This window comes from Marmota monax, unplaced genomic scaffold (genome assembly GCF_021218885.2).
Source record: "Marmota monax isolate L192 unplaced genomic scaffold, Marmota_monax_Labrador192_F-V1.1 WCK01_AAM20220418_F8-fsc00086, whole genome shotgun sequence".
Classification (NCBI taxonomy): domain Eukaryota; kingdom Metazoa; phylum Chordata; class Mammalia; order Rodentia; family Sciuridae; genus Marmota; species Marmota monax.
In genome coordinates this window covers 5,177,806-5,185,840 of record NW_026693086.1, presented here as the reverse complement: position 1 = coordinate 5,185,840, position 8,035 = coordinate 5,177,806, and the positions used below count along the sequence as shown (strand labels likewise).

Below are 8,035 nucleotides of genomic sequence, written 5' to 3'. Positions count from 1 at the left end.
ACACTTGGTGAGTGTAAAATGGTGCGACTCCTTTGGAAACCAGTTTCGCACTTTCCTCAAAAGTTAACGTACAGTTACCACATGCACAGAGATCTTGAGAGATTCAGAGCTTCAAGGACACCCACGATGTTGTCCCTTTCCTGAGCTGAAGACAACCCTGTGGATCATGGTGTGGGAGCTGCAGGGCCAGAACCTGGTTTTGGTTCCTCTTCCACCATTTGTGTGCCCTCGTGTGATCCGATTAGGTCTCTCTTGAGCTTCAGTTTCTTCAGATCCGTGCTACATCACCAATACCATGAGATTTATGGTCCCTGATAGTATGATTTATAATAAGCAGTTAAAGAATTAGATGTTAGCTAGGCGCAGTGATGACATGCTCCTGTAGCTCCAGCTGCTCAGAGGCTGAGGTGAGAGGATCACTTGAGCCCACAAATTCAAAGCAAGCCTGAGCACCATAGCAAGACAGCATCTCAAAAAACAAAAACCCTATTAACAACTAGATGTGAGTTAGACTCTTCGCTTTCATGAAATCAGGGAATTTTGCTTGCTTAAGGTCACACAGCTATAAATATAAAAAGAACATATGATGCTGGGAGCTTCAAGGGACTTTCACGATGAAGTCAAGCTTCCCATGTTTCCCAGATGAGGAAATTAAAATATAGAGGAAGTGATTTTTTCCTGTCTTTTGACTCTCAGCCTGAACTAAAACCCCTCTCCCCTCTAATGTAGGAACAAAGTCCTGATATGTCCTTTTCCTCACAAGTTATGGGTGCCTCTCTAGGAAGCTCTGCCAGTTTCCTGGACAAAAAGCCTGGTTTTCCCAAGAAAGCGATCAGGACAAGGTTTCCAACCCTGGGCTTGACACAGCTCAGCTGAAGTGTCAAATTCAGCCAGAGCCCAAAATCAAGTAGTAAGCCATATGGTTGGGAGCAGCCACATATTCCAAGCCTTTACTATGAAAGTGACAGGGTTTGAGCAGGTCAGACAGAGAAGGGAAGGCTGCTGCCAGACACAAACTAAAGGATTAGCTAACGAATGTCAAGCCTCTACCTGGGTTTTGCCCTGGCCTTCAGGACTGACTGGAAGGGACATGCGGTCCAGATGTGTTAAGCAGACTCACCAATAACTCAACTTGTGGCCCAAGTGACATCAAAGAAAAATCTTTATTTTCTGCTACAAAAGACACTTCCTTTATGTAGGAAATTTGGAAAATATTAGTGGTAAAGACGAAGTTGCTGGTAGTTTCAAAAGAAATATACAGCCAGGCACAGGGCTGTACTCCTGTAATCCCAGCAGGAGGCTGAGGCAGGAGATGGCAAATTCAATTACCTCAGCAATTTAGGAAGCCCCTCAGCAACTTGAGACCTTGTCTCAAAGAGCAAAAAGGACTGGGGGTGGGGCCGGGGCTGGGGCTCAGCGGTAGAGCACTCACCTAGCATGTGCTAGGCACTGGGTCCGATCCTCAGCGCCACATAAATGTCCAGCTGCAACTAAAATAAATAAATGTTTTTTTAAAAAAGAACTGGGGATGTAGCTCAGTGGCAAAGCACCCCTGGGTTCAATCCCCCAAATTCGAAAATAAAAATATAAAAATAAATGAGATAACATGCTTTGCCCAGAGCCCAGTCCAAGGCATATGTGGAGGCTCAGTGTTGGCAGCTGTGCTCTACTGACTCTCCAGAAGGATCAGGTAGTGTGCAGCGCCAGGGTGGGAGCCCTCGTGGAAAGGCAATTACATAGTGATCATAACTCCCCATTCACACCCACAAACATTTGCACAGCCCCTTCTGTGTGCCAGGCTCTGGACTGAAAACATGGGTATAACCCATGAGCAGACTGTCCTGGGCCACACCTAAGTGTGCCACACCTTAGGAAGTAGGATAGCAGGCTGAGGCCATCCCCACCTTCAAGCCCATCCACTGACCTGCCCTGTGAGTCACTTCCCCTCCAGGACTTCAGGCTCCTCATATCTCAAATGGAGGGGACAATTTTCAAAGGATGGAGAACAAACTTTTTTTTTTAGCACTTTATGCCTTTAATTGAAATTATCCAATCTTTATTTTTGCTTAAAATAACAATCATTTAAAAATATTCAGTGGTGTTTAGTATATTCATACTGCAGTGCAATTGCCACCCCTAACTTGTTTTTAAAAACATCATTTCGAAGTGAAACCCTTCATTGTTCAGCTTCTCTCAGCCTCTGGTAACCACCGGTCAGCTTCCTGTCTTATCAACTGATCTACTCTGGTATTTCATGTAAATTGAATACTACAACAGTGACATTTTCCATCTGACTTTTCATTTAGCATATTTTGGAGACTCATCAACATCATAGCACGTATCAGTACTTCAATCATTTTATGACTGACTAATATTCCATTGTATGGATATACCACAGTTTACCATTCATTCATTCATTGGTGGACATTTGGGCTGTTTCCATCACTATGTCTTTTCTCAACAAATCTTTTTTTTTTCCCTTTTTTTTTTCTTTTCTTTCTTTTTTTTTTAATGCCATGCTTGGGGGTCAAATCCAGGGCTTTACAAAGGATAGGAAGCACTCTACCACTGAGCTTCACACCCCAGCTCAAACCATTTTAAAAAGGGGGAAACCTAGGCTCAAAAAAGGTCAAGTGAAACTGGGTGTGATGGTACAAACTGTAATCCCAGCTACTCAGGAGGCTGAAGCAGGTGGATCAAAAGTTCAAGGCCAACCTGGGCAATTTAGAAAGACCCTGTCTCAGAAAATACAATAAAAAGGTCTGGGGACAGTTCTGTGGTAAAGTGCTTGCCTCACACGTACGAGGCCCTGGGTGTGATTCCCAGTGCTGACAAATGGGAAAAAATGCAACATAGGATCAGGGAGAATGTGACAACCAGAGAACTGATGCCCCCATCTCAGGGAGCAGCTCCTACGCACAGCGCTACCAGGGCTGAATTTAAAGAGAAGCAGAAATTTAGATTTTATTGTGAACTCTAATCCTAATACGTTGGATTTACTTTAATAAAAAAAAAAAAAAGTCAGTACCATGCAGGACAAACGAAACATTTGCTGGCCAGATTGGGCCCAGAAATCCATTTGTGAATTCTGCTCTCATTGCAAATACTAAATGTCGATTAAACACTATAGATCCACAATTTAATGCTCTTCCATGCACTTCCCTCGTCACTGGAGAGCCCAGGTGAACGCCGTTCATTTGGAGACCCATCACCGTGCACAGCTAGGAGCAGGCTTTACTCTCAAGGAAGGCACGCTCCCGAGTTCTGCAGTCAGAAGAGATGAGGGGAAGGGGCTGCAGGGACAGACCAGATGACAAAACAGACTCTGGTCCCCTCTTCAGGACCCATCATGGCCTCAGATCCAGCCACCAACCCTCAAGTCTCAGAGTAGAAAGGCACATTTGCTCTCCAACTTTACTTCCCCAGGGGGCGCTGCCATCTCACAAAACACAGCCCCAGGCCCACTCTCCTCCCTCTTGCACGAAAGCAGCAAACGGGACTGAAAGGACCACAGTAGCCTCTGTTTCTTTTACCAGTCCCTTCCTCCCTCACACTCTCCTTGGCCTTCCCTGTGAGCTCAGGCCAGCCAGTAGAACTTAAGGGCGGTGTAGACAACACAACTAATCTTTGAAGACTTCAGTACATCACTGTGGTTGTTGGTTGTTGTTTTGTTGTTGTTGTTGTTTGTTTGTTTTTGGTACTGGAGATTGAACCCAGGGTCATTTGACCACCGAACTACATCTCCAGCCCTTTAAAAAAAAATTTTTTTTTTTTTAATTTCCAAACAGGGTCTGGCTAAGTTGCTGAGACTGTCCTCAAGCTTGTGATCCTCCTGCCTCAGTCTCCCAAGTTGCTAGGATTAAAAGGTGTGTGCCACCACATCTGGCACCACTATCAATAAGGTTAAACAGAAGGGCAACATGTAAATAGAAGACTTGACAACACTACAAACCAACCAGACTGAACAGGCATCTGCAGAACACCCCACCCAACAACAGATCCGTTCTTCTCAAGTACACCTGGAACATTCTCTGTGATGACATACATTAGCCACGAAACAAGTCTTAAGATAGAATTGAAACCATACAACAACGGAATTATCTTAGGGATCAAGGACAGTGAGAGCCTGGCATGGTGGACTACACCATGCCAGGAGGATTGCAAGTTCAAGGCCAGCCTAAGCAACTTAGGGTTGCCCTAAGCAACTTAGCAAAACCCTGTCTCAAAAATTAAAAGAAGGGCTGAGGATGTGGCTCAAGCGGTAGCGCGCTCGCCTGGCATGCGTGCGGCCAGGGTTCGATCCTCAGCACCACATACAAACAAAGATGTTGTGTCTGCCAAAAACTAAAAAATAAATATTAAAGATATTCTCTCTCTCTCTTTTTTTAAAAAAAATAAAAGAAAAAGAAAGATGGGGGGAAGAAGAGGAAAAAATTTAGAAAATTCACAAATATGTGGAAATTAACACATATCTAAATAATTAATGAATCAAGGGGAAACTTAGAAAGTGCTTTCAAGACGGGAACCCTCCTCCATGAAAAACAAAACCCCTTAAAATTAAAGGGGGAATGAGATGGGCAAGCTACTCTCAATCCCATAGAACTAATGGATATAACAGAAAATTGGGATTTAAAAAAAGGACTACTCTTTGAGGCTATGGAATTAACACACCAGGATGTTGAGAAGTCATCTCTGCCTTCTGAGACCATATCAAGAAGCCAGAGCCAGACAAAGCAACATCACTAAAACACATCGTGACAGGACAATAGTTTGCCCTGCTCTTAAAATAATATTAGGGACTTTCCCAGATGATAAGGAGCAACCCCAGGTGGCCAGGGGCAGATGTATGCATAGAACAGTCACTAAAGTAGCCCACACTTACCTTTGTTGGCAGAGTAAAAAGCTCAGCCCTATTGGGGACTTCAGGTGGTTATGAGACATGCTGTAGGGGACCAGGAATGATGAAGACCATAGGCTCTCCTCTGCTCGGGGTGGCATCAAGGGGCTAGTCCGTGTTTGTCTTTAGTTTGAAACAAATTGATTCCCTCTCCCTCCTTCTTTGAGCAGAAGCCCCCAGGGAAGAATCTTGTAACCCTCTTGTCGTTCCTTTGTCCAATTCTTCTCATGGAATGGACAAGAACCCACTGACGCTTTGAGAGGAATGAAAACAAAAAGAGAACATACCAGGACTCAGGAATACCAGGAATCAGCTAAGGCAGTTCTCAGAAATTTATAAACACATATTTAAAAAGAAGAGATACCTCAAACCAATAACCTAAGCCTCCCAATAAAAAGAAGAAACTAAACCTAAAGAGAGCAGAGGAAGGAAATCATAAACATGAGCACAAAGAAATGCAACAATTAAAAAGTAAAGAAGTGGTTGGGGATGTGGCTCAAGCGGTAGCGCGCTCGCCTGGCATGCGTGCGGCCCCGGGTTCGATCCTCAGCGCCACATACAAACAAAGATGTTGTGTCCGCTGAAAACTAGAAAATAAATATTAAAAAAAAGTTCTCTCTCTCTCTGTCTTTCACTCTCTCTTTAAAAAAATATTTTTTTAAAAAAAAAAAAGTAAAGAAGTAAATGAAACAAAAGCTGATTCTTTGAAAAATCACAAACCTGACAAATCTAAATGGACCAACCAAGAGAGAAACAGAACAGACTCATAAATAAAACAGGAACAAAAGAGAAGACATCGGTTGGGGACATAGCTCAGTTGGTTGAGTGTTTGCCTCACATGCACAAGGCCCTGGGTTCAATCCCCAGCACCACCACCAAAAAAAAAAAAAAAAAGTCATCATGACTGATATTGCAGAAAGAAAAGAAATATAATTGAAAACATTTGTGTGTCAACAATTAGATGACCTAAATGACATGGAAAAATTCCTAGGGCGATTCAAAATAATGAAATTAATTTATGAAATATAACATCTGAGTAGAAAAATGTAAAGGCATTGAATGATTGATTTAAAAGACTTCCCACATGCCAGTAATCACATGCCTGTAATCACAACTCAGGGGGCTGAGGCAGGAGGATCACAAGTTTGGGCAGTTTAGCAAGACTTTGTCTCAACATAGAAAATAAAAAGTACTGGGGATGTAGCTCAGTGGTAAAGCACCCCGAGTTCAATTTGCAGTATCAACAAAACAAAATAAAACTTCTGTAAAGAAAATTCCAGGGGTCCATTGACAATTAAAATATATAGAGAGAGAAAATTCCAGACCAGATGGCTTTGTTTTGAATTCTACTAAACATTGCAGAATTGCCATGGATCCCTTACAACTTCTCCAAAAGTTGAAAGATGGGGAAGAAGATAGCAGACTAGGAAGCACCAACAACCGGTCTCCCTAACCCAGCTGGCAAGAGTACTAGCAGAATGTGTCCAGAGTAACATCTTGGAGCTCTGGATTCCATTGAAAGTTGGTGACTTCCAGGGTGAGATAGGAGTTTGGGGATGCCCACATGGCAGAGGTAGTGTACCGGGCTGGAGTAGGAGAAGAGTCATCATGTCCCTGTGTACACTATGACCATGATAACTCCCACCCCTGAGGGCATATCACCATGGCAACGCCCACCATAGGTTCTGTATTCTAATCAGGTGAAAATCAAGTGACCAATAGAAACTGTCTTCTAATTAGGCAAAAATCAAGTAACCAATGGGAACAAATGGGGCAGGGTCTCCAATCAGGTGTGTGCAGAGAGGGATCCCGGCGCAGCTCACCGCGTAGGATGAGACTCGCCTGGACCCTGGGCCTTGAGCCAGTCTCACTTGGCCCACTCTGCTCTGTTTTATGGAGTGTCACTTTCGCTTTAAATAAATCTATGCTCTGCCTGTTGCTTCTGTCTGTCTTGCTCAATTCTTTGTTCACGATGCCAAGAACCTGAACCCTAACTGGACCTCCCACTGGTGTCACGGGGAAAGTTTGGATGGTGACTTGTGATGAATTTCAGCTCTTAGCAGCAGCTATCCAGCCCTCTGCAGGCAGTTATACTGCTGATATACATCAGCATGGATGTCACATCAGAGCCAGGGTGTGGGCACTCAGGGTCCCACTCTCTAAATATGGGGGAACTACATTCTGATGAATAATTGCCACATTTAAAAAAAATTGCCATAATTGTGTAGGGTGTGGTGCTGAAGATGGAACCCAGGGTCTCATGCATGCCAGGCAAGTGCTCTACCTCTGCACCACACCCCAACCCCTGATTGCCACTTCTGACCACAGAGACCATTTTTTTTTCAAACACACACACACACACACACACACACACACCATTGTTCAAACCCATCCCTCACTGGCTTAAGCACTTCCAGAGGATTTTTAAATGCCAGGATATTTTTTTCCCTTTCATTTTTCTTTTTTTTCCCCTTTTGGGATCTAGACATGAAAGACAAAGACATTCAAAAGTCACCACAAGTATGGGGAAGATTAAAAAGACACCTTGCATGCCCAGATTAAAGGAGGTCTTGTAAAGACCTAAGACTTTAACGTTGCACCTCAGGCTGATCCTTTTTACGGGATATCACTTACAACGATTAATAAACAAAAGCAGCTGCCCTGCAGATGCTGGACTGGGACCGCCAACACCACAGACATGACTGCTTTGCTCTGCCTGTGACATCAAGGCAAAGAGGAAGTAGCTATTTCTGTGCTTAGTTTTCAGGCCAGTGAGCACTAAGAAAGATTTATAGCCTAATACTTCTTAGAAAACAAACAACAAGAAACAATAAACAGCAACCCTGGAGCAGAATTACCATATTATTAGAATAACAGTTCAGTTTTCAACAACAACAAAAAATCACTAGTATATAAAGAAACAGGAAGTTATGGCCCACTTCTTGGGGAGCAATGCAAAACAATAGAAACTGTCCCTCACAAAGGTCAGATGGTATACCTACTACTAGACAAAGATTCTAAAACAACTCTCTGAAATATGCTTAAATAACTAAAGGAAGATGTGAAAAAAGAAAAATTAAAAAAAAAACCGGACAGACAAAACATATGTCAACAAAGAGACAGAAAACAAATTGAAAT

General features: G+C 43.1%; 1 non-coding gene across 1 annotated transcript; it reads left to right on the top strand.

Annotated features, from left to right (window-relative positions):
- The first annotated feature begins 7,566 nt into the window (after positions 1 to 7,566).
- LOC124099583 (small nucleolar RNA SNORA43) lies at positions 7,567 to 7,702 on the top strand. Its single transcript, XR_006853998.1, has one exon. It is a non-coding gene; the product is annotated as a small nucleolar RNA SNORA43 (small nucleolar RNA).
- Positions 7,703 to 8,035: the final 333 nt, after the last annotated feature.